Source organism: Chlamydotis macqueenii, chromosome 5 (genome assembly GCF_036417535.1).
Source record: "Chlamydotis macqueenii isolate bChlMac1 chromosome 5, bChlMac1.mat, whole genome shotgun sequence".
NCBI lineage: Eukaryota > Metazoa > Chordata > Aves > Otidiformes > Otididae > Chlamydotis > Chlamydotis macqueenii.
The window spans coordinates 36,728,910-36,756,544 of NC_141560.1; the positions used below are offsets into that span (position 1 = coordinate 36,728,910).

Below are 27,635 nucleotides of genomic sequence, written 5' to 3' on the forward strand. Positions count from 1 at the left end.
AACAATGAGAAAAATGCAACCTTTGTTCCAACCTCTGTTCCTGTGTACCACCAAAAATACCCAGCCGTTATGTGAGCACCACTTTCTCCAGCCGTTATGTGAGCACCACTTTCTCCAGCCGTTATGTGAGCACCACTTTCTCCAGCCGTTATGTGAGCACCACTTTCTCCCTATTCTACGTCCATAGTAGAGGTTAATCAACTGACAGGTTTTTTTGGAGTGGATAGTCTCAAGAGGAAGTTAGTATCATTTCCTTCCCCTTAAACAGTTCAGAACTGTGATTGAGGGGGATTACAGGTCAGTCTTATTTCCTGTCTAGTTTATTTACTGTCATAATTTTTTCTTTCCTTGCTAAGCCTCTTAATCATTCATCTCTACATCCCTGTAATCTGCAGAATGTTTTTTAAGCAAGCAATACGTATGCTGACATCAGGTAAAATAAGGATTTTACATTCTTGAGATCTTTTGTGATGGTATGTATTCTGCTTACTGACATATGTATGTGAAACAGGTCTCAGATAAGGAGAAGGTAGGATAATATTTTATTTCACTTTATTGGCAGTTTTGAAAGAGGTTAAGGGGGAGAGAACCTACAAGATTACCACAAAAAAATTGGCTGTGGTTTTGTTTGGCTTTTGCATCATCTTGCCATAGTATGACAGCAAATACAAATCAGACTCACTTTACACACTACATAGGCATAACTTTTAGGTACCTGGAATGCAATATAAGATTTTGTAAGGTAGATGTGATCTGCTATATTTCTACAGAAGCTGTATGGTTGCCACTGACACTATATTACTCGACTGATGACAGGAAGTGTTCCTTGCTGGCAGCTTATGAATAGAGTTATTCATGATTACTAACACAGGGACTATAATAAATATATACAATTTACTATATTTGAAAAATTGATTACTTGTGAAGAGTAAAGTTACCTTTTTAATGTGTGTGTTTCTACATGTTTTTGAGAAGTGACTGAAAAAGCTTTAGTTGCAATTTGAAATAACAAATCTTTTAATTGGTTGTAGATCATTAAACTTACTCCAGATTCTCTCCTTGTAATGTACTATTGATGTGTATATAGACTTATACGTATGTGTATAGTTATATTTTGTTTCTTTTAAGGAAGCTGTAAGTATGTCAGATGTTAGAATTTTGGCATGGAGAGAATTCTTGAAAATTGATGCTGGTGCTAACTTGCGTACTGTGAAATTTGGAATACCACTTGATCATGAGAATGTCTTTATCCCATAGTGTGTGTGAGCTTTATGTATGAAGAAAAGAGCACTCAAGAAATCATGATGGTGTATGTATACTGTTAGTGATTAAGGAGGATACTGCTTAGGACTCCCTTTCTGCTTGTCTGAAATGAAGTAATAAAGGTAGTTGCTGACCTGATGACATTACAATGTCTCTATAAACAATGAAGTGAAGATATGATTATATCTGGGAACAGTTCAGCATTGCAGTGGCCTACTATAATCTCTTAGGGCCTGCTTCTTATGTGGGCCAACTAATACAAGATTTTCAGATTGAGAGAAGGAAACAATTCACTGACGGTCCATAGTTCTTTGCCTTGAAAATCACTATTGTGTGTTCTAAATTAGCTACTTGGTTTTGGGATTATAGTAGTATATCTCAAACTTCTGAATGTGCAGGAAATTATTTTTTCTTCCAATGTATTTGAACAGAATTTTTTTTTTAATTAGAATTTGCCACTTAGGCTTCTGATTTTCAATCTGTTGATCTATACAAGTGTTTACCAAAAATGGAACTCCATACAAGTCCTGCTGAGCACCTAAAAAGAGATTACGAGTGCAATTGTTAGTGAGACTCGCTATTAAAACTACAGTGATGCATAATTACATTGTATTGTGAATGACTTGTAATAATGTCATTGGCTCTTTTTTTTTGTCTGTCTTTTTTTACTTTTAAATCAGATATATAAAATATTTGATTTTTTTTTTTTTTTTTGCAAGGAGAATATCCTATCAAACTGCTTAAGTTATTTGGAAGAATAAGCATTAGGATTGTAAAGCAGAGATTCTTTAACTTTTATATGAATTCATACTTCCTATCAAGCAAAAGATGGCTCTTATATTTTCTAATGGTTTTATGTGTTTTCATAGAAATATTTGGCTTTTGCATAAGCAAGCCAAAATAGGTGACTTCTAGTAGGACAGCAAAGTCATAAACAGCTTTCTGCATACTGTTGTTCATTGGTGTTTGTGTGTGTTTTTTTTTTTTTTTTTTAAATATGCTCTTATTCATTGTGGAATGAAATGATCTCCAAGAACTTTGTTTGTAACAATACAGGCCAACTCTTTGAGTCATGCGTTCCTGTTAAATTGGAGTGCATAGTAAATATGTGTAATGTTAGAGAAGTCAGAAAATGTAGAGAATAAAAAACATATAGGTTGTAGAAAAGCTTCGTACTTCTGGAATAAACTTCTCTGCTGTGTGCTTCATAACACTTGTATGTAAAAGGCTTAGTGAAACAAAATATTTTTTTTACAGAATTCAATGTATTAACATCAGAACAGTCACATATTAGAAGTCAGAATTAAATGACCTCATTCTGTACGTGATGCAAAACTACTGTCAGTCAGACACAATTAGATATCAAATAAGAACATAGAATTGCCGTATTTTATCAAATCTTAAATCTTTCTACTTTCCTATCCTGATCCCAGTAGTGACTAATTACAAGTGTTTGAGAAGTCAGCAGAAGCATTGCAGGACAGGAAGGTCTTTTACTTCCTCAATTCTTCACAAACTTGATCTTTCTGTGGGACATCAGCATGTATTTTGAAATGCTTCATATCAAACATCTTCCAAAATTACCTGTGTTAATTTTGGGACTTATATATTAACTGGCTGTTGCAAGAAGAAAAAACTACTACTGAATTGCTTTTCTTTTTGATTAGTGGTGCCTTGCTCTAGTAGCTTCCACACTTACATCATATTGCATATCTATATATTTCCTTTCTGTGCTTAAGAATTTTCTGTCTTCTGAATATATCTTATCTTGTTTTGCAGTAGCTGGGAAGCACCTGAGATGCCAGTTATTCTGTTCTCAGTTTATTCGTATCCAGGTTTATTAGTTTTCTTTTCAATAACTGTATCTTCATAATAATTTGGACATGTTTTTGCGTAGGTAACATATGCATAGTTTTTAAGAAGCATTTAAAAAGGACATGGTTTTGCTGGCGTCACATAGAAATACTTGTTATTGGTAATTGCTTTGAATTTTGCTTAAGTTAGGAAATAAACTTTTTTTGCATGACTGTACGTACATAAGTCACATTGTTTGTAAAGAGAGGATAATTTTCAGCTGATAAAAACCCCTTTAAATTAGTGGAGTTAAAAATTTTGAATGGGGAAGACAGGAGGTCATGCAGAAAATGTAAATCCCTTGTGACATGGTAGCAGGAAAAAAGGTCTTTCCTCCCAGTAGTGTTTACTTCTGATTACAAATTTGAAGCACATTTATTACTTGAACTACTTGCTTACATTTACACTTGGTTTGTATTGTGTTACTGTACCTATGAAAACTTAGTGTCTTGTATCAAACAAGTATGTCAGATTACAAATATTGTAAATTTGCCAATAATTATCATATCCTGTGGTATTGTCTTTATTAATATGAAACTCATAAGTGAATTTTTGATAGCACATAATTTGAATTGGAGCTGACTTCTGATTTTGCCACTATGAATGCATTAATCTAAAATACTTTGTTATTTAGACCATGTCTAAAAATTGCTGTAGACATGTAAGGATGTGTTTATGTTGTTCAACGAAGTGTGCTGCAGAAGGTATCAGAAGAGTGGAGTCCAAGCTGGCGCTGGACCTGGGAACAGTACAGTTGCATTAGAGTGGCTCTGTCCCTGAGGTAAGAAGCCCTTTTCAGAAGAGATAACGGCTTCTATTTGAAGAGACTCAAAGTCCTGCTGCATCCAAGGAATAAGCCGCATTAATAGGGATTCTTTGTGTATGATACTTTCCCTTTCTGCCAGCTGTATACATTCTTTTTGGACCTTGAAATGTCATGTAACTTTGATGTTAGTTTCAATTTAAGATTTTTTTTTCCTTTCTCTATGTTACTGTTCATATTCATTGAAGAAAAAATAAAATATATAATTTATATATTTTTTGTATTTTATCCTAATTAACATGGAAACAAAGATAGGAGCTGAATGCTTATGAAGCTGTTTGGGAATTGATTGTCAGTTTGAAATTCTGGAATACCTTTTATCTTCAAGTAAACCCTTAATATGTAGAGTGCCTGCTTCGACTGAAAAGGAGATACTGTGACAGGAGAATTCCAAAGTGGATTTTTGAGTTTAGGTTATGCCCTTTCATATTTGGTGAGTTTTTTTATGAATGTATATAAATACTGTAGGAAGTGGTAAGTGAATGGCTTAAAGAACAGGTAGCTGTGAAAATATCTGAGAGAGAAACTAGGATGGCTGTGTGGAGGGCACTTCATGGCAGTACTGTCTTGTAATTACACAGAAGTATGCCCAGAGCTTATTTCTAGTTTGTGAGTGTGTTTCTACAGTATATTTGCCTCTTTTGTTAGTAATAAATGTCATGGGATGTCTGTAAGCATTGGAGAAAACGTAGGAGTCTCATATGTGGGAAGTTTGTGCGGTACATTGTGTATATAGTTATTTACAAGTTTGCATTGGTTACCTGCCATTTAAATATATATAATAGACAAGAATTTTAGCAAGAAAATTTTAGCTATTATTTTTATAATAGCAAGAATTTTTGAACTGTTTTGGTTAAGTAAAGGAGGTTTTTGATCAGTGTATTCTCTACTCTAAACCTGTGGACTTGTCCACAAGATTGTCTTACTAGTTTTAATAAAATCCTGCCTATATTTTAAGACTATTAAAAATATTTTAGTAGTATTGCTGGTTTGCAGGCTGTGTGTAAATTTAGAAAGGCTTCTTTAATTAGAGTCGTCTTGTCTGATTCACTCAGTGATACAATATACCAGTGAGTTCTTCCCATCACAGCAGTTTCCGTGGAGATGAATAGTGACAATACTCAGCAAATGAAATGTGAAATTCATGATGAGTTTAGAGGGAGAACACTCCCTCTCAAATCTTGTTGACTGGCATGATTAATGGGAAACCGAAATAATGGAAAAAACATTTGAATGATTGCTTGAGTTCTCTGATTCTTTTATGACATTTGCCTGTTTTCATCCTTACTGGTGTGACTAAAACCTGACCCACAGTACTCTGTGTAAATTTATTGGACCTACAAGTGTCAGGGTTATTGTGTGTGAAGCTTCTAATGTCATTGGTAATGTTGTTTTCCTCCCTAGCCTCCCACCTCCTCTCCCAGTCAATTAACTAGTAGGGGGATTTCAAGTCTTTTTTGATACTTAGGAGAGTATATGGTCACCCTGGTTTCAAGACTTGTGAAAACAAGGACAGCCATCCCCTTCTCTTCATCTTTATTCCAGCTACCCAGACTATGCGCATTTTCAGGCCTTAGCTGGGTGCCTAGCAATTGGCAATTTCTAAAACCTGAAGTTAGTCCATATTGCTCAAAGTACTAGAATTCTTAGTTTCTAAATATCAAACTTCTATTTTTCACTTACTATTCAAGATCCTTCAAGCCACATCAGAAGTTATTTTTGCAAGCTGGACTATACAGCTGGGCCGTTTCACCGATCTTTAGATAAATATTCGTAACTATTTTTAGGAGGAATAATTTAAAAAATGTTATATTTATATTCATTTTTCTGTGGAGGAAGAGTTTAGCAGAGGTGGAATGTAAAACAGATAAGGAGAATTTATATTTCCACCACTATGGGACTAGTTTCCACACTCCAGGACGCTAGTTGTCAGTTTCCACAGATGATTGTCAACAGCAGATAGATGGAATCTGGTCACACATTTCTTAAGCAGGCTTGACATTTTTCAGTTTAGAAGGACAAACCTTTCTCTCAGACTGTCTGCTATATGGATAATACATTGCACTCATCGACACTTACGCTGGTTTCACCTTGCTTGCTTAGAGGTTTAGGATGCTTTTGTAGATCTTGTGATTCAGTTTCTGGTATTTTTTTGCCACAGAATGTTGCAACTGCTAAAGTTTTATGTGACTTGAGACATCAGACAATTTCATGGAAGAAAAATCCCTGAGTGCTGTTAAATACATAGGTGCCACTTCTTGCTTAGGAAGTCCTTAAACCAGAAAGTTGGGAAGCTGAGAGAGTGTTCTTGGAAGCATTATGTCATGGTGGATAGACACTCACTGAGGTATGGCATGAGGACTGGCACAGTGAAGCCAAGATGCTTGATCCACCCTGCCAGCCAGGGAAAACTGCTGTTCCCTCCTTCCTGACCACAGAAGCAGGTTTCACAATGTGTGGAGTAGTCAGGACAAGTTTAGTTTGTCCTGATTGAGGCTGTGGTGTTGAAGTGCAGAGCCACACAGCATATATTCCCAGACTGAAGTAATCATGTAATTTACGTGCCTTGACACAGCTTTTCCAGTTTTCTGACCCTCCATTTCACCTCATTGTACCTCTCTTTTTACAACCCAATCATCCTCCCCATCAATGACCCACCACTAATTACTTTCTGCTCACTGATTTTGTCACATGGGTACCCAAATAGGTATTTATGATACTGTTGCCAAGGGAAGTTCAGGTTTAGATGGTGTTACTGATACTCTCAGCTAGCAACTGCTGGCCTGGCAAGATGCTGCTCCTCAGAAGGTCCCCAGTACTCCCCTCAGTCAACTGTGAAGCTTGGCTCTTTCTCATGTAACTGGCTGTGAAACCTAGCTGTTCCTTGTGGCGCCGTCTGTGATTCCTGTCATTTCTCATGTTGTTATCCGTCACATCCAGCAGCTTCTTGCATCCTGCTCTGTTAGCTTAAGCTCGGGCCCGGGCCTAGCTGGCAGCCTGGCCGTTTGCCTGCAGTCCTGACAGGAGTGTCCTTGGAAAGGTCTGTGTAGTTCCACTGTTCACACCTTCATAGGTGTTTGTCTATTGGTGAGGGTCTGGGGTGCCATATAATCGCACAGAATCACAAACAAGCCTTTGCTGTGACCACTGCAACTAATCTTAGTCTAAGAAATCATGCTGTGATGGAAGCCCAAGGCTATAGTTGTATGACCACTTGAGTTCAGTATGCTTCTGGGCTGTTGCTGAATGGCCTTCTCTTCTTCTCACAAGTCTTCCAATCTGTGTACCTGCTGCAGGCGCTCTGCTTGGCTCCCTGCAGGCACACAGGCCCTCTTAGCTGCCCTGCAGCTCTCCTCCCCTACTGAGAAGGTCCTGCAGAGCTTACCAGCCCTGATTGTTCTTGGAGAGGCTGGAGTTGAGGCAGAGCGCAGCCACCAAGACGTGGTGAACATACAACCTTCTCAGTTGTGCAATATTTTAAACAAAATATACAATGTAGAGACCTGGAATAAACTGTGACAAAAAAAAAAAAATTAAGATCAGGTGGAGTTGCAAGTGTTAAGGACTGGACAGTAACAGAATGTTTCCACTACACCCCGCAATTCAATGTTTTGTTCAGACTGTCAGTAAATGTGCCTTCCAGATACACTTTCTCTTCCTTCTTACTTTTATGTACTTTGCGGAGAAAAGAGCAGGAAGGCAAACTTCTCAATTGTGTGCAGCAACAGTAAGGTGAAATAGGAGAGGATTCCTGCAAGAATAATAATTCTCATAAGAAATATCACTTACGTATGGGATTTAATAAAAGTTTTTATACCTTGAAAAATGTATAATGTAGTTTCTTTATTTCAATAAGACTGGTGAGGAGGGCTATTCAAATATTTGGGAAGGGATGATGATAGCTGGACTATTACTATGACTTAGTCTTGTGCAAGCTGATCTTTAAAGAAGAAAAAACCTAAGTCTTTCCTTTGACTTTATCATTTGTGTCCCATGCCTAGAGCCACAAATGATACAACCCCAAAAAATTAAAATTTATGTTAGGATTTAGAAAGCAAGCCTACTGATACGCAGAATTCTTCAATTTGACAGGTGCAGTATTGTGTTTGAAATTAAAATTGTGCATCATACAGTCTTCACTTGTGGAATATAGCTGTTTTGATCATGTAGAAGATGGACCAGATTTTAGGCGTAACTTTTCTTTTTCTGGGTTTTTCAGCAAAATAGTTGGTCAGTGAGGTCAGCAGATGAGGATTTTATCACAAGGAGCTGATAGCAAAAATAAGAGTTTCCAAAAAATGTAATCTTAACTAGCAATTTTATTATGGGGGACAAGTTAGTATAACTGTTTTACGACAAATAAGTCCTGGCACTGTGCTTTAGTATCTGTTTCAATGTGTTCAAAAAAATTTTACTGAGTATGGGGAAAAAAGAGAAGTCCTTATGAAAAGAAAAAGGAAAAACCCTGTAGGCACAGTTTTTTGTGGTGTGGGTTTTTTGGTTGGTTTTTTTTTTTTTTTTTTTTTTTTTTAACTAGTCAAAACGTTGACCTTCTGAAAGCAGTTCAATATTTCGTTAAGAATTGTAGCAGTTCTAGTATCTGGAGCTCTGTTTTAGTTATGGTGACATTTAAGAGGGAAATAACAGTAGAGATCAAAGGAATTTTTTGTTTGTTTATTTTAAGTCTTACCAGCACCTGCAGAAAGCTTTTTGTAGTATTTCTGTAGAGGAGAATTAATATTTTAGGTCTGAATTATGAATTCTGGGTAAGTGTACGGGCATTAGTGGTAGGTTACCAACTTCTCAGGAAAAGAACAATGATGAAGTAAATCCTGCTCTTCTGCATATTATGTTAAGAGTGTTTATGCTTCATTAATTTTTATGATATCTGTTGTAATAGTTTATTCTATTAATAGTAGCTTATAAAAAGTTAATGAATAATTGTGTTCTCGTTTATCTTCCCTCATGCCTAGATGAAATTCGCTGACCGTGAGGAGATGCTGTGTCTGTATGTTTTTATTTATTATTGAAATAGTTTGTTTTCAAGTCCTTAAGTGCGTTATCTAGATTGTCATGGAACTAAAGTGGGTCTTGCTGTGCTAGACAGAAATGAAAGGATAGCCTCATAAATGTGTAGCTCAGAATCCAGCAACGTGTGGGCTGCTTGCATACTTGATTACTGCAGGAGATCTGCGAATGCCAATAGCATTTCACTTATTGCAGGGAACAGTTGCATGCTAATGAGTGACTGCTAGTGTGGCTCAGACAAATACCTCAGGTCTTCGTTTGGCTGCTAAAATGCAATGAATTTCTAGAACATCTTGGAGAATTTTTTGTGATATGTTTCAGTTGGGGAAGTGGATGAAAGTTGCCAAACTGCGAGAGAGCCTGAAATGAAGATGCCATCCCCTCAAAGGCATAGGCTGTGATTTTGTTTCCAACCCTTTGCTTTTAGTCTGTTTCATTCAGCAGATCTGAGTATCTGTATTTCAAAGTTTCGTTGTTATAGTTTATTAAAAAAAAAACAAACAACACAAAACTTTAAAGATGCAGAGCTTTTGCTGTGTTTTTGTTTTTCTCATTTCAAGGAGAAAATTCAGAAAGTTATATTGCAAAGTGTTGACTGACTTGTGGTTCTGCCATCCAAATTCAGAGGCTTTTTGATCAGATTTTTTAGAGTAACAAATGATGAAAATCTCAGATTGTACATTCCTGTCTGTTTTTAAAGAGAATTTAATCTTGGCTAGATTCCATGTCTAGTCACTCTCCAAGTTTTTTTGCATGCATTTGTAGTGGACATCGTTTGTCTCCCTGTTGTGTATCTTAGCTTTAGCTAGTTGGATTTCTTTGGATGTTGTAGCTGTCATGGTGAACAGCTGCCTCTCTCAAATGTTGATATTCTTCTGTTCAGGGCCTCGAACAAAACTCCAGTATACATTTGTTGTCTAACTTAGTTGCTAAGAATCACAGCTGTGTCATAAGCAGAGAAGATCCGTCGCACATCTATTGAACCGATTTTTTTTTTTTACACCCTATTGGGAGAGAAGTGTTAGCCATTGTAACAGTGTAAACATTTTCTGTTTAGCATCTGTACTGAGAAGTTTGCTAATTAGTCATCTTGCTGTTTTTGTAGAAGAAATCTTTAAAATTTCACTGCAGGGAAAGGAACTTCTGTTGCAGCAGCAGATGCTCTGCCTTGTTAGTAAAGGCAGAAGTCTTTCATATGCATTTAGTGGCTCTTGACTGAAAAAGCAGGACTGAGACAGAGGATGACATGAAGGAAGGAATAGTGCTCTCTGTCATTGGTTCTATGTTGCAGAAAGTTATTTACTCATTTGACCAGGAACAGTTGACGTTATGGCTTTTAATGGGACTCTTTCCATTTAGAAATAGTAATTACAACTAACATAACATTTATGCCATGTGCTACTCTTCATTGTTGAGTGTCCAGAAATAGCATGACTGTGATTTGTGCCCAGAACTGCCACCATCCATCAAGCATTTGAAATAATTTGGGAGTGAGTAAATTCTGTCTTCACTTGTTCTGTTGAAATAAGTTTGGTCCTTATGAGAGGATTTGCCTAGGAGGAGATTAATCACTTCCACAGCTTCTAGCATGTCAGAAGGGCAGGCAGATTATAATGGGTGTGCCAGGTATGTACTTTCAGATTTCTGGGATGGCAGGCAGTGGGGTGCCCCTCATTCTTAGGCTGGAGTAGAACTGGTGAGAGTGACTTGGCAAGTAGCAGACTTAGATTCAGAACAAATAATTTTAATGTTAAATCTGACCGACTCACATTATTTCCCAGTTGTGATGCGAAGCACAACTGCTTCAGGGCAGAACCTCTAACTGTGTTTCTCTCAAAAGTGAGATGGACATTAAGCAAAATCTGCAACATATATCATTGCTCTCCTGGCACTGTGTGAGCTGATATATGTTATTTCTTTTTCTGTTGTTGTCCCCCCCTGCCCCTGCCCAACCCTGCTCAGCTTAGGGAATGTACATCAGGTTCAGCAGATTTGATCTGAAGTTTTTGTGGTATTACAGTTGTAGAAAAAGCAATAAGACTTTGGTGACAGATTGGGAAAATTCACCAAGTATTGTTATATTTTGTAATTTTGTATATTTTATAAAATAAATTTCACTGTGTTGGCAGAAACATAGTTTTGCTGATAAAACTGCATATATGGTTGGTATGTTTTCTAGTCCAGCATGGCAGTTGCAAACCGCACTACTACCCATTTGTGCCAGGAGAAAAGTGTATGCTCTAAAACTGCTGTTAGTAGTTGATGTGTTGGAATGTAATACCTGTTTGCATTTTAGAGGAAAAAAATATCATAATGCTTAATGTTTAGTAGCCTTTGTTCAGGAAACTCAGTTGTTCATTTTCTCTCAACCTTTCATAATTTTTTTCCTTTCCCTAGAGGATGTGTAAGAAGAGTCATAGTCCTAGGTTTTTACATTAATTCATACTTGAGGCTTTGCTATTCAATATCTTTGTTAAAACACTTAAAACAAGAAAAAAAAAACCCCACAAATGTACTGTTCCACTCCTTTATGTGAAAGAGGAAAATGAGCCAGAACTTACTTTGTGCCTTTAGCTTTTTAACTAAACAAAATCAGTCAGTTATCCTGCAAAATTTCACTAGCAATTGTTTAAGTATTGCAAATTCTGAAAGAAATTCTGCAAAACAACTTGCTCAAACTCTGGCCTCTCTTCTGTGAAATTTCAAGACCTTTCTTGTCCATGAGCTCTCTATCTTTTGATGATTTTCATAATTTTCTGCTTTCTGAACTGTTGCCTTTCCTTTACTTTTGTGATTCTCTTCTACTAAGAATACTTGCAGATGATTTATTGATGTATTTTACATCTTCCCTGGGGTGTATTCCTTTCTTCTGATTTTTTTTCCTCTTCACAAGGTCTATTCTTAGACAATGGCAGGGAGGATGTATAATTATCTGTAACTATTATCTTTATGCTGCCAATTTTTAAAATACTTTACTACTGATTAACAGACTCCTTCGTCTGAACTAAAAACCCAGTGTTCTGGTTTTGTTTAGTGAGGGGGCCTAAGGTGGCAGCTTCTGTAGGAAACTGCTAGAAGTCGCTCCCCTTTGTTCAGTGGACTCGGCCGGGCCTAGGGCGCTGCTGGCCAAGGCCGAGCCAATTGGTAGCAGAATGTTCTGTGATAACGCCTCTGCGATAATGTATTTAAGAAGGGGGAAACAGGAAAAAAAAAAAAGAGAGAAGATGCAAAGAAGCTGAGCGGGAGATGCGAGCCTTGTGGGCCTTGCAGGCCTCACCCTCTGGCCTCCTGCCGGGCAGCCGACTGGGCCCAACTCTGCCCAGCCTGGCTGCAGGAAGTGGAGAGGAGATGAGAAGTGAATAAGATGTAAAAAGGATCCTGAGAGGCGTCTGCCAGCCTGTTGTAAGGAACGGCTGCAGACGCCGAGGTCAGTGAAGAAGGAGGGGGAGGAGTAATGTGGCTCCTGGCCAAGATTCCCCTGCAGCCTGTGGTGATGACCATGGTGGAGCAGGTTGTCCCCCTGCAGTCCATGGAGGTCCATGGAGGCACAGAGATCCACCTGCAGTCTGTGGAGGACTCCATGCCAGAGCAGGTGGAGGCCTGAAGGAAGCTGTGGCCTGTGGAGGGCCCGCTGGGGCAGCTGTTCTGGCGAGACTGCACCCCATGGAAGAGATGACCCACGCCGGAGCAGTTTCAGGAAGGACTGTGGCCCGTGGGAGGGACCCCACGAAGGAGCAGAGGAGGAATGTGAGGAGTTCTTCCCCTGACAATGAAGCAGCGGCATGAAACAACATACGATGAACTGACTGCGACCGCCATTCCCTCTTCCCCCCTGTGCTGCTCAGGGTGGGGGAAGATAGTAGAGATAATGTTAAGCTTGGGAAGAGGGAGGGGTGGGGGGAGGTTATCTTGTTCCCTGTCTCATTCTCCTGCTAATTTTAGAAATAAATGAGTGTTTTTCCCCAAGTTGAGTCTGTTTTGCCAGTGATGGTAACTTTAAGGATTTCTCCCCATCCTTATCTCAAACCTCGAGCCATTTTTCCCTATATCATCTCCCCCTATTCTCTTGGAGGGTTGGGGGAGCAGCAGAGAGACTGCGTAGTCTGGTCCCAATCTGGGCTGAACTACAACACTGTGTCTCTAATATCTCTGTGGTTGTCCAGTCATCGTTTTAAACACATGCGTAAGGTCTTGACAGGTGAGAGAGGTTAGACAGTATTTAACATGTTGCTGTTGCTAGGCTTGACTGATGACCAGTTTCACTAAAATTATTACAAAAAGTCAGAGGTTGCTTAAGGAGAAACCAAAAGTACACCTCACATTCTAAATTTCTAAAATCAGACTATTTCTAGCTATTTGTTACACTTTTCATAATATCTAGCCGAAAAAGATAATTGGACTTTCAAAAGTATTGTGTTGAGGAAAACAAACATTTCTGAAGCGTATCACTGTATAAGCAAAACCATCTCATGATGTTCTTTAACAGATTTGGAGTTCCTGCCCACTTCAGTTGTAATTTATTCTGGTACGGATTGCTATGTTGTCTGTTTCACCTTACCAGTTTTTTACTACTCGACTGTCAGATTCTCTCTCTCCAACACCTTTTGTATATTTTATCTGCTGCCAGTTGTACATGGGAGGAAAATATAGTCACTGCCTTTATTTTTCAAAATTCCTCTTCAAAAATTGCTTGAATATCTGAAGCTCAGAATACTGCTTTGGTTTAAGTAAAAACTTATTTGGTTGGATGATGTCAAATACTTCCTTCAGTTTTGTCCCTTACTTTACAATTCAAACAGGATATTTTTAGCTTTACATTTCCCATCTCTGTAGGCTAGCCTTGCTTACTGTATGGAGATGAATATTGGAAGGACTAAGGAAAATGCTAATGCTTTTGAAATATTCTGAGCAATGAAGTTATTTCCTTCTAGGGAACAAAAAAAGCTTTATATCATGGGCTTGCTGCATACGCTTGCTTTACTGTTGTTGCTTGGCAGTAGTATCTTGAAGGTGATCATAACACATGTGGACTGAATGTAATCTGTGTTGCAGCTTATATACCTGGTGGTTTCTCACATGCAGTTCGTTCTTTGAGGCAGTTACCAGGAGTAAATTCACGGTGTAGATGACTCAAAGGAGAAAGTGTTTAAGGCATGCTGCTCCATCTGTGATGCGTGTTGCTTTGTCGTGGATGTGTCAGCAAAAGCCTAACCATGATGTCTAGCCCTCTGCATATCTGGGGTCTCAGAGTTTCTACTTTTTCATGTCATGAGTCTTGAGGATTAATTATCCTCTAGTTTTCCTAGAAGATACTCAGTCTTCCACCAGATATCTCAAGTCTCTGTATTTGCAGCGTTTGGAAAGTGTATTTGGATCACCTAGATGTAGAATTTCCACACTGAACTCTTAGAGGAGATTCAAGTGTTATTTTAAATGAATCAGTTAAAAAAATGGTAATTTCCGGTATTGAATCACTCTTTTAGTTCAGCATTAAAACCCATGCATACTAATTTTGTTCTCCTTGGAGTATGATCATTTTATTACAGGCTGATAATTTATTATACTATTTCCTGATGACTTTTCAGTGATGTGGGAAAGTGGTCTAGTGCTGGAGCCCTGGCTGTAAGAACAGGTTCTGCAGCTGCTTCAGTACCGACTCCAGGCCTGGCTGGCTGTAGCCAATGCCAGCTGGACTAGTTACAGATCACTGGATTGTGGCTGACCCTGGCTCCTGACTCTGACACGCTCTGCTCTAACTGGAGTACTGTGGGACTGCGCCCCATGTGGGAGAGGTCATTGCCCTGCCTGACTTGCAAGACCTCTTTCACTTCAAGAAGTAGGGATCATCAAATAAAATGAGTATTTAGTGTGCTCAAACAAATGGAGGTGGTTCTCCACATTCAGCGTAGTATGTAACTTCTTGCTGTATGATGTTGTGGATAGTAAATGTTTTATATTCATGAACTTCATGAAAGAAGCATTCACTGGGGAAAACAAAAATAAAATCTGGTTCAGGTCTTTGGAGTTTCTGAAAAGTTGGGGCCTGACAGAGTGTTCTGTAGAAATAACACTATGTGCTTGGATTAATGCTTCTCAGGTGTTTTCTGTTTGCCACTGTAAGAGAGTCTGAACTCAAAAAATATTTATCTGAACCAGCACAATCACTCTTGTGTTCTTCAAGTAAGGTTATTTAAATACATGAGGAACAGCGATGGCATTGATGTTATGGAATGCTCTTGATCTGATGTTAAAGAAGAATTACAAAAAGTTATCACTGTCATTATCATACTATTCTCAGTACAGTTCATTTAGCAACAGTGATTGAATTTTTTCTTTTCTCTGCAACTAGCAGGTAATGATCCTTCGTTCTGTTCAGTTACAACACTGTGACAGCAAACAAAGAGATAACATGCAGGATTAGCTAGGGAGCTACTTCACATTCTCCCTGATCGTTTCTGGGGATTATTATTATTTTTTTTTTCCTCCAGTGCTTTTTTTCTGTGAGGTCTTCTATCCTAGCATTTTTTACATTTAAAAGTAAACAATTACTTAACCAGCTGTTGCCTGGAATGATAGGTACAAGAACAAGGCACAAATGATGCAACTCTTGTTTCAAGATAACTGATCTCCATCAGAAGGAAACAGTAGTATGCTTTTGCTCTGCTCCTACAAATATGTCTGGCTTACATGGCCAAACATTTGAAAAGCAATAGCAAGCCATAATAAAGGAGATGAATGTGAAAAGGAGAGAGAAAATCTTCAGTTAACTTACAGGTGAAGATACAGTTCCATTTAGTGAAGTGAAACTTAAATTTTCTTGAAATATGCTCCCAAGAATGTAGTTTTTCATTTGAAATCCGTATCTTCCCTTTTTCTGCTTTGTCCTTTAAGGCTCAACCTAACCAGGAGAAACAGTTGCATATAGTTGATGTGCTATTTACATACACTTAAACTTGGAAAGAAGTTTGCTATCTAACTCTGCTTGAGTGATTCAAGAAGGGGATCACACCCTTAATCTGGTATTTTAAGGTAACTAAAACTAAATTTGGCATAAAGCTATGGTTAGACCAATGAAAAAGCTAATTATAACCATCTGGGTTTAATAAATCATATGTCCAATTTATATATAACATTTTAAATAAAGCAATAAAATAGTTAAATCTTAGTTACTGGTGAGATGGTATTTTCTGTCTTGTTTTTAAAATAATTTATCAGCTTGGAAAGCTTGCATCTCTCCCCATCACGCATACCCTTTCCTGAATTCAGCAAATTCAAGGCAGAGGCAGGGGAGGAGTAACTTTTTTTCATAAAGTCTTCCTCTATTCTTCCCCATCTAGAATGTTTTATGTGTTGTACGTTATGATCTACCTGTCTGATGGCAGTAGGCTATTTTGAGGAATGAAGTAAATTTTGTTTCCTTACACATAGCTTTACTGCCAGCTGCTTTATCAAAGCCCATGTTCTCATTTCTTTTTCCTGTTTCTGAAATTGGCTGAATTGGCCGAGTTTGAAAAATTGGTTTAATATATTATTTGCATTCAAGATGTGCTCTAGAAAGAGAGAGTATAAGAATTTTTGAGTCTGTGTTGTTTTTGTTTTCATTTTTTTTAGTGTATCCAACTTAGAGCCATTCAGCAAATTATTAAAACAAAAAATATCATCATTCAGTTTCAGTAAATAACTATTAGTGTTTCTGTAATGACATTAACTTTTTAAACTGTGAAATTTTGCTAATTTAAACCATTGAAATGTAAACCAATTTAATTACTGATTTTGTCTTCCATATTGAAAAGACTGCAATCTGTGAGGATGTGATGGTGTTAGTGAAACAGCCTTTGTGCTAAAACAAACAGGAAAGTCTCTTGAATTGAATAACTCGTCAGTTGGGGGGGAAATTATTGTTTGGAGAAGCTAATTTTATTATAGATACTGTTTTTTTCAGTTGTAGTGTTTAATTAAGGTCTTGGGAACAAATATTTATATTTTGATTGAACTGTGCTTCTTGGAGCCAAATTTTGTAATTATATAAAAATCAGTAGTTACATACATTATTTTATTTTATATGTTATTTATATAACTTAAATATTTCTTTATTTTTATATGTAAAAGTTTGTTTTGTGAAAATAAGTACCTGAGATAGGGACTGGAAGTTTAGTGTTCAGCATCTTAGGGTGGGAGGGTTTGCCATTGGTTAGTGTCTCTTAGCCTGTGCCCCGATGAATATTTAACCGCTAGTACAGAGCGATGTGCTTGCAGTGGGAGAGCTAACAGGATAGTAAAGGGTAAAGCTAAAGGGTAGTATATCCAGCTGTCCTAGCTTGGGAAGTGAAATGCTGTTTTCTGTATTTGAGTTCCTTGTGATTATGAATTGTGTATGCACTCCTAAACTAAATCTGCTCTCCAGCTTTTATCTACCTGAATATAGGCAAATATTTCTAAATAGAGAATATTTCCTGTTGTCCTTGAGAAGTTCTAAGAAGGAATCGTACCTGCATATGGAGCTGACCTCCATAGCCTGCGGTCTCTAGTCAGGGTGAGGTGGTAATTCTCAAAATGCCATCTACTTCTTCCTGGGCAGTTAGTAAAGCCAAGAGGAGGAATTCAACTACACAATATTCACATATATTTATTAGGTATTTGAAGAATAGCCAAGCAGGTATATAACTGAAAAGGAGAATGTCAACATTGGTAATAAATTATTTCAGATATTCATCCTGTCAGTGTGTGATCAGCCTGGAATCCCTTCATAGGCAGAATCTGACCTTTTAGCATAGCATCAGCAACAGATAAATTTGATGGAAGTTCCAGTAAGTGGTAACCCTGCTCCATCTCATGCAATGGGAAAGGTGTATACCTCTACCATTTCAGCAAGTGCTTCCATTCAGGATTGTAAACAGCATTTTCCAGAGTGAATGTGTAAGATAAGTTGAACCTCCTGCAATTGCGTTCTTACCATATCAGAGCTGTGAAGTGGATGTAAAAAGGTGATGTTTGTTTGAGTGCTCTAGGATTTGGAAACTCCTCCATTTGGCTTGTATGCTTTATAATTAATTTTAATTGGTTTAATTTTCACTAATTTTTCCTTAGGTAAGAGGAGCACCAGTCAGAATGTGGAAGAATTGGTAAAGCCACGTTAATCTTTCTGACCCTGGTTTTACAGCTGTCATTTTCTTTTTGTTCCTGTGGTGAAGAGAAATAAAATGTACTGTGAACATAGCTGAACCCTTTGCAAACAAGTCTTACGTCATTGTTCTGAAGGACTCGTAATGTATAGGAAGCATCAAAATGCAGTGGCCTTTTGTTTCTTCTAGTCACAACACGCAGCATACACATAGTGCGGCTGGCTCTGCACATACATACTGGTTCAGTGTTAAAGTCTCCATGAGTAGCAAGGTGGTGGAGAGTCATCTACTGTTTCTGAAACTGACAATCTGCAGAGATAACTCAGCCTTCTCTTACCACTTCTTTATCTGTTATGCATTTGAAATTATTAGGGTGATACAGTCTTTTTCTTGACTGATCACAACATTTTTATATTATTTAGAAGAAAATTTGTATGTGTATCTCCAAGTCACCACATGTGTTCATGTCTGGCTTACTGTGATCTGCAAGGACTCAGTGGAGTCTGGGATGGAACATTTTCCTAGGGCTTTAGCTACCTCGTAACTAGAAAGCTGTATTTCTTTCACCGTATTGCGTGACATTCTCACAGCTGATACGATATTGATTCATGGAGTTCTTCTTGGTGTAAATCAAACTAGGGTGTAAGTATACAGGAGGCAAACAATTTAATATTTCCTCTGAACAGTTTATTTTTACTTAACAGGATGCAGTGATTTATTTTTGTTTCACAGATTGAGAAGGGCAGGGTTATACATGAGTGCATGTGTCTGCATCTCAGCACAGACGAGGTTTACTGATGCAACCGTTGTACCATGGAAGCAAGCCTATGCAAGGGAAAAAGAAACAGTCTTGCCATTCAGGAGTATTTGCTTCCTCTGGGGCTGTTGCTTTTGCATACGTCTTCGAGTTGAAGAACCCTTGCAAGGATTTTTGGAGCAGGAGTGATGTGATGGTTGTGTTTCTTTAGAAAAGGATATTGCTTCTTTGTAATTCTTCCTTTCTAAGGATTTAGGGTTGCTCTCCATTCTCAGCTGTCTCCTTCAGAGAATTCTGATGTTGTCAAGAACCATTTTTGTAGTAGCATGTGTGGTATTTTGAAACTATACCTTTCTTAGCTTTTTGATAATGTAGAGCACATGTTCTACGTTATTAGAGTGGTTACTCTTTGACCTGGAGGAGATTTTTGGAAGACTCACTAACTGGTCATTGCAAGTTTCATGTCTGAGATTGTTCAGAATTGCTAAATAGAATTTTAAATCATCAGTGTGAGAATACTTTTATGTGGTATATTTTATTTGTTTTAGTAAAATGTTTTCAAAGTATACAAATGACTGCAGATAGACATTTCTAGCTCTTTCTCTCATTTCCTTTCAAAGGTAGATGTTAATGGCTGTTACAGGATCCCTCAAAGTCCATTGACTCAAACCTATTTCCCCTTTACCAATCAAAAAGTAGGGATTTTAGTTGTAATTGTCCCAAATCAAAATCCAGTTATAAACTGCGTACATTAATCCGACCTGTAGGTTTGTATAAAGTGTGGCTGTTAATTTATGTGACATGCAAGATTTTTGTCTTAAATACAAACATGAAATATATAAAACTTTAGGAGATTTAACATTGAAAGACTTTGCACTGAGGTTTGAGCATTGCCATAATAGACAAGAGAACTCTTTTCTTTCACTGTAAAGCAACTATTTGCATATAGTTGCGTCCAGTTGAGTGTCAGTATATTTGTTAATAGGCATTAAAATTTATTGGGAGGCAATTGCATCTAGATTTCCAAAGGGTAATTATTTTTTCCAGTATGCTTGAGTCACTCAGTAATCCAGGAGCGAAGTTTTGAAACTGCTTTCTAAAAATGCTGGTGATCAGTAATCTTGAGGGAGCAAAGAGAATGAGGGTTTGAATCCAAATGAAACAGGAGAGAAGCTTGTGTTTGCATTTATCACAACCCTCAAATCCTTTTCTCAGCTAAGGTAAGGATGCTTGTCTTGCATAAGAAAGGCTCACAGGGTCCATGGATGGGAAGCGTCTTCACATCTGACTCATTGTGCAGAGAATGAACTTGCTTTAAGATTAAGAACTGTCTTAAATCCAACTTTACGTCAGAGATGTGAGCGTATTTTTAGAATTTCTGTTAATCTGTCTTTGTAACCCTTGGGATTGGGGATATTTTTATTTGGAATATTGCAAGTAAATGGTTTAGTTTGACTTGTATTCAGAATGTTTTCAGACGGGACAACGTGTTTCACTTACGGGACTTCCTGGCGAGGCAGTGCTTAAAACAAAAGTACTGCACTACTCTTGCAGTGTTTGCCTTTGCAGTACTGTTCTCCAGGGCTGAACGCGTGAGATAAAAGTAGAGCTGCACAGAGTTGCTAGCGACAGTGATGGAGCTGATCAGTAGTGTTCTCTGTGGAACAAAAGATTCTGCTGGCTGCTGTTAGGAAAATTCTTAGGCATTTAGGAAGATAATACGGAACACGTTTTTGCCGCTTTGTAACAATAGCTTTTAGTTGTGTTCTTTTGATAAGAACATCTCAAGACATGGGTAGGTATTTAGAAAATTCGTACTCCAGGAAATGAATATTTTTAATAATCATTCTAATAGATTTGTAGGCATATGGTGAAAATAATAGTATGGTGATAGATAACAGGTGTTTAGCAAACACTTTTCATGTAGTCTTCCCCCCCTTTGCTATTCATTCAGCTGTCTTTTGTAAACTGTGAATGGGAATTTTGGTGCTAAGGCTACCCACAGTCATCTTCTCCTTCCTCTCCAAAAGTCCTATTAGTTGATTCTAAAGCAGAGTCCAGTTCTAAGCAATAATGTGAAATTGAATATTAAATTCAGATTTTCTTTGGGACAAAATGAAAGTGTCTGTTGCTAGAGAAGATCTTATAAGGAAGTAAAATTATGGTAGGTGCCAGAGATATATTTAGCTAGAAGAATGTTAGTCAAAACCAGTAAGGCTTCTCAGAATTCCTTTCCATTGATAATCTCAAAAGATAATGCAGAGTATATTTCCTTAATTGGAGAAAAAAATTAAATTTTTCTGTAAAACCTAAACTATATGCACTTCCACCAAGTTCTTCTGAATCTAAGGACCTTGTTCAGCCTTTAATTATGCATTTCAAAACTATGCTAAATATTGTAGAGATTATAAACTTCAGCACATCAGATTTAGTAAGAGCTTGGATTTAAATGCCTACCTGCTTAAGCCTGAACATCATGGTAGTCTGGTATCAACAAATTTTTCCTTTCCTATGGGGAACTCATTCATCAATGCTGTAAATATACAGCTATACATTTCTTCATAACATCTTCATTTTTTGTGAGCAATAAGCCTTCTTTGCTATCCCAAGAGTACAATGAATAAAAAGTAACTAGTTTTACTACCAGGTTTTCTATAATTTGTCATCTCAGCATATCAGTTTGTCTGAAAGGGGAATTTATTTATCTTCTTTGATGTATTATTCTAGGGAAGTATTATTCCTTTCCAGAAATGGCAAATGGAGGAATGGAGATTTAAAGTTTATCCAGTCAAGTGTCATATTATTTTGATGTCTGCTTTGAGACTTCATAGTTTTTTAAATTCTTCATATTAATTGCATTCTTCATTTCTTCAGTGTGCTTTGACTGTAGCTGTTGGAAGTGCACGGCCATTTAGGACCGGTTTACAGGGATACTTGTGTCAGGCACCGCATGTGGAAAAGACTTGGCCCAGTGATTCATAGCAGATTCGTGGCAAGGATAGAAACAAATGCTCCAGGGAAGCAAATTCTTCTCTCATCCAGGAGAGCTCTTCTGCACTAGTGAAATGTTGTTGATTCACATTTAGAAGGTTACCATTCTAGAAAAAAAAATGATGATAATGAGAGAGGCACTTAAGACCCAAATGTTGATTAGGCTGCAGCATAAGCATATGAATTTTATCCCAGGAGTTTCTTAGGCAGTGGAGTAGAGAAATAATCCTTTTTCTGCATAGTCTAGTCTTGTAAGTAGGTAGAAGAGATTATAAATAAGTTGGGCCAACTGCCATATAACTACAAAATAGCAAATTTTTATGACTGTCCTTAGGTAGAGGTGGAATTACCGGGCATTTTAGTTTGACTTAAGGGCAGTAGTCTTTAAATATTAATGAAAGAATAATTCAAAATAGGCAGGCAAACAAAAAGTAGCAGGAAAATCAGCATTGACAAGTAGATTTTGCTAGGGCTGAACTTTCTTTCATTAAGTAGACTGGATTTTCTTTTTCCTGTGAAGTAAATCTAGATTTAATTTGACTAGTCTTCAGTAAAACAAGTAGTAATGGTAGTATATGGGTGCTTGGTTAAAGTGACTGTTGGAGTAACTTTTGTCAGAACTCCCAAAAAAAGGAAACTCACCACTTCAGTTTCCCACTGAAAGCATTGTCCTTCTTCAGCAGCCGTAAGGGCTGGACTGAGGATGCAGGAGGAAATTTTCATTTGTTCAGGCTACGACTGTCATTGTTGAAACAATTGTTCCCTGTCTATTCTGGGAAGAAAGCTATGGACCAGATTCTGCAGAGTGGTCGATTGATCCCTGCTGACAGATAAATTGAATTACTGGTTGAGCCTGTTTGGATTGTATCATAAAACGGTCAAACTAGATGATACAAATTGGTATAGAGTCAGAAATGACAATTTACTTCAAGTCTTACTGTGCAGGATCATTTCTGTTGGAAGCAGGAAAGATTGAAGAGTTGTTTCAGCTGTCGCCTAAACCCAAAGGTTTGTGCAACACTCAGTGTAGTCAGTCAACTGCCTCTTACTAATGGTTTTCCTACGTCCCCTTCCTTGTAGGAAGGCTGGCAGGATTTTTGACAGTGTGGTTACGGGATTGTGCGCTTTTTCACTGGAATATACGAGAAGGTTTCAAAGCAAAATCCACTAATGTTTTCCCTTTCCTTCAAGAATGATTTTGAGTTTCTTGGTAGCAGCAGTGAAAAGTTTAATCCCTCCTAAAAAAAGAAATTGATTTAGTCAGTGATGTTAGGAGGAAACTAAGAGTACTCTTACCCACATTTAAGTTAGAAAACTCTTTCATCCCAGACCTCCAGGGATTCAATCAAAATTGGATTATAAAAGGAATTTAACACTGGTGAGTGTCAGCTAGAGTATGGTGCCTTTTTCTGTATGTTGTTTATATGCTCCCAGACATCTATTTAAAACATTAGAAATATTTGTGGTTGTTTAAGGCAATAGCTCTTACAGTTAGTGGTGGTGTTATATTTGTCATTCTAAAAAGAGATTATAATGTGACTCACTATATAATGGAAATCTGTCTGTTGAGTTTCTTGGATTTTTTGTTTGGAGAAGAATAGACCTTTGGAAAATGTCAGCACTATGCATTGTGGAATCAAAAGAGTCATCTTAAAATCTGTAATTTGTGCCTCTCAGAAGACATCAGTTTATTTCAAATTAAATTCAGAATACAACTCCTCTGGTAAAAACAGAAGCAGAAATTAAAAACTAGTAGTTTGGATTGTGTGAGCAGAGTCTTATGGGTACAACTCTATTTGTTGTTCACAAATCTTACTTACATACCTGTTACACTAGTGTCATAATGTTTCTATCTAATCATATCAGTTTCTTGGAGAGAACAGTCTGGTTCTGGCAGCCGAGTCTCCGCTTGTTAGTAGATTTTTAAACTTGCTAACAACAGAATAGCCTGATACGGCCTGAGGGAATGCAAATGGAACTCCTCATCCTGGGACTCCTTATCATGGAGATTGTGATAAGTTAGTAATACCCACAAACGTTCTGTTAGGGAAGAGTTGAGATAGCTTAGGGTTTCTACCAGACTGGAGAGCCAAAGGAAAGGTCCTGGCTGACAGCCAGTCTACCAATGTTTTACCTCGACAAAGCGGGTATGCAACATTTTACTTGTTACATGCTCTGTTGGAAACTTCAATTCTGAGAGGAAGCATTGGCATGTTTCTGGCCATTATATGCCTACCTTAGAAGGAGAGCACAATGGTGTGCTCTATGATCACAATGGCGTGATCTATGCTTGATTTTTGAGTATGGCTTTTGAGCCACAGATCAGTGAATAAGGCTTGTAGTCGAAGAAAAACAGAAGATCACTCCCCACGTTGGAAACTGCTCAGTTTCTGCTGCAGCATGGTGAAAGGATGATACTGGGAAGAGTTCTCATGTACTGTCCTAAGGTCAGTCTTGTCACATACAGTGTAGATCCCAGATAATTTTATGGGACAGTTTATGCTGTAATTATTTATTGTCTGTGTTGCAGCAGCACCTAGTGGTTCAAATTAAGATCAAGAATGAACTGTCATGGTGCATGATCTCTGCTAGAAGAGCTCACATTGAAAATAGAGAGAATGGAAGAAGCAGGGTGTGGGAAGTCAAGGCAGAGAGCGGGAGATGGCTTATTACTCAGCTACAGGAGAGCTGAGGTACAGCCAACAAAAGAGACCCAACTCTCCATAAAGGGTCGAACTTCCTACACATTAGGAAAAAAAATTTTACACTGAGGGTGGTGGAACACTGCAACAAGTTGCCCAGAGAGGTGGTGGATGCCCCATCCCTGAAAACATTCAAGGCCAGGCTGGATGGGGCTCTGAGCAACCTGATCTGGTTGGAGATGTCCCTGCTCCTTGCAGGGGGGTTGGCCTAGATGACATTTGAAGGTCCCTTCCAACCCAAACTATTCTATGATTCTATGAATCCTTTTTATATAAGAACATACTCTTTCCTAACAGCAGCTCTTGGTAGCTCACTGCCTTTGGAAAATGGATTTCTTGAATATAAACATACCAATTTACTTCCAGTCTTGGTTAGAAGCCTATAATCCTCACATTTTGTTTGGCTTTGAACAAATACTGCAGCCCAGCTACCTGTTGCCAAATGTTATCATTTGAAATTCAGAGGATGTAATTAGGATTGCTCACTGCATCCCAATGCATGATGCTTCTCTTAGTTGGCTCCTCTAAAGATAGAGCTTCACAGATATGTATTGTACATTAGGATTCAAACTGCATTGACTTCCTGGAAGGGGATCTGTAAAAATAATTTAGTTGAAATTTCTAGGCATATGAAGGACAAGGAAGTCATCAGAAGTAGTCAGCATAGATTCACCGAGGAGAAGTCATACTTGACCAGTGTTAAACTTCTATGATGAAATTATTGGTTTGAGAACTGGTAGAACAGCCAGTGATCAGTGTCATGAAGTCTAGTTGGAGACCAGTAATTATCAGTGTACCCCAGGGATCAGTTCTAGGTCCAGTCTTGTTTACAATCTTCGTTAATGATCTGGATGGTAGGGCAGAGTTTACCCTCAGCAGCTTTGCAGGTGACACACAACTGGGACGAGTGGCTGATACACCGAAGGGTCATGCTGCCATCCAGAGGGAACTCAGTTGGACAAAGGGGCACACAGGAACCTCATGAAGTTCAACAAGGGGAAGTGCAAAGTCCTGCAGTTGGGGAGAAACAATCCCAGCCGCCAGGATCAGGGCTCAGGGCTGCTCGGTTTGAAAGCAGCTTTGCAGAAAGGACCTGGAGGTCCTGGTGGGCACCACATTGAAATGAGACAGCAGTGTGTCTTTGTGACAAAGGTGGCACACACTGAAACACAGGAGGTTCTCTCTGAACATCAGGAAACACTTTTTTTTTTTTTTCACCTGTGAGGAGGACTGAGTGTTGTCACAGGTTGCCCGGGGAGGTTGTGGAGTCTACCACCTTGGAGATAGTCAAAAGCCATCTGGACATGGTCCTGGGTGACTGGCTCTAGGTGGCCCTGCTTGAGCAGGGGGATTGGACCAGATGAACTCCAAAGGTCTCTTCCAGCCTCAGGCAATCTATGATTCTATGATATAATATGTTCTTCTGTAACTGACTTTATTGTTATGAGCTATTTTTCTTGTTCATTTAAATAGCAAGTTCTTACAACAATGTTTTTAATCCTATGGAAATCTGAAAAGCTTTTAAAGATTTTTGGATCAGAGCCTTGGATCTTACTGCTGTCCCAACAATATTTAGGTTTTTTAAAAAACAAAATTGCAATGAAAGTGTTAGCAAACTTTAGTAATGATTCATTTGTCTTGGTGTTTAGATGCTTAGAAAAGAGAATAGAAAATCTTAAAATTACTTCGGAGAAGTGGAATTCCAGATGATTAAGTAGTCCTTGACCATGGAAAGTTTAGGAAAATATTTAAATAAGTTTCTGTTAAAGAAGGAAAAAAAAAAAAAATAAATTAAGTTTTAAAGATGTTTGGGGCCACTGTAGATATTTTGGGTGAGTTAATTGCTTAGACTTACAGATTTCAGCTAAGCAAAATTGTGTCAAGCAAGTAAGAAAGAGAAATTAAGGACAGAAACGGAGTCTTTAACTTGTGACACAAACCTAGTATTCATGCAGCTCCGTTCTGCCAGTTTTCTGAGGGTCTTGGACAGTTGTTTTGCTTTGTGAAAATCTTATGTATAGAAATATAACAATGCTTATGTAACATTCCACCTGTTAATTTTGGAAAAAAAAACCCAAAAACAGTGGAAAAAAATAAGATAAAAATTTATTTTGCATTTCCAGTCTTGCAGCAAGGACTGTATTTTAAGTCCAGGACATTCTTCGAAGGATATCCTCAGTGAAGGAAACAGCATGACCTTTCTGTTCAAATAAGCATTTTTGTGTGGGTGAGATGTAAGAAACTAATGTTTTGAGAATGTTGACAGAGCCTGAGTAATTTGATTAATAAAGCCCTAGTAGCATCGTAAAAGGAATTACTTGGACATTAAGAAATGACAGAAGTTAAACTAGAACACGAAACAGTATATAACTATCACTTTCTACTTACGTTTCTCTTGTCAAGCTTCCTACTTCCTTGTTTGTCTGCTTTTTTCACACTCAATTTTGCTTTCTGCTCTGCAGCATCAGTGCACAGCACAACATATAGAATTAATCTGCTGGTTCTTCCTCTGCAGCCGTCATCCTTTTAGCTTGTCGTGTTCATAGATTACGGGTCAATTTTTGCTGTGACATCAATAGTGAATCTAGCTGTTTTGTCTGACTTTTAATTTTGCTTTCCCTGATTGTGTCTACCTGCCTTGCCTGTCTTCAGAGTTTGAGCTCCCTGGGGCATGGACCATCCCTTCGTGAATGTCTGGAAAATGTTAGCACATTGTGGCTCCTACTGTTTACACAAAATAATCTCTGGCAAGCAAAGATTAAGAGGAAGACTGAGATGAATAACAGTCTGGAAGATGTGAATTTTGTCGGACAATCCTTTTAAACTGTAGGAACATTTTGTATTTTAAAGGCACGAAGAAGTTATCATTTTTACTTTCCTAATATAGCTCTCATATCTGTATGCTCTCTTCTGAAATGATTACTAGACGTGGAATACATATCTGAAATAATTTTCTCTTCTTGTTGTTTCTTGCAGAATCACTGCCATATATAATGAAGTAGGCTTTGTGGTAAGAGAGACAGAGATATATGCAGTAATACATTTATGTATCTTGCATTTGCAGAAGTTTTTTTAAAATATTGCACAACAGGCTC

General features: G+C 37.9%; 1 protein-coding gene across 17 annotated transcripts in view; it reads left to right on the plus strand.

The window, feature by feature from the left end:
- GPHN (gephyrin) overlaps window positions 1-27,635 on the plus strand; it is a 313,321-nt gene that overhangs the window by 39,136 nt on the left and 246,550 nt on the right. The window lies entirely within an intron of this gene.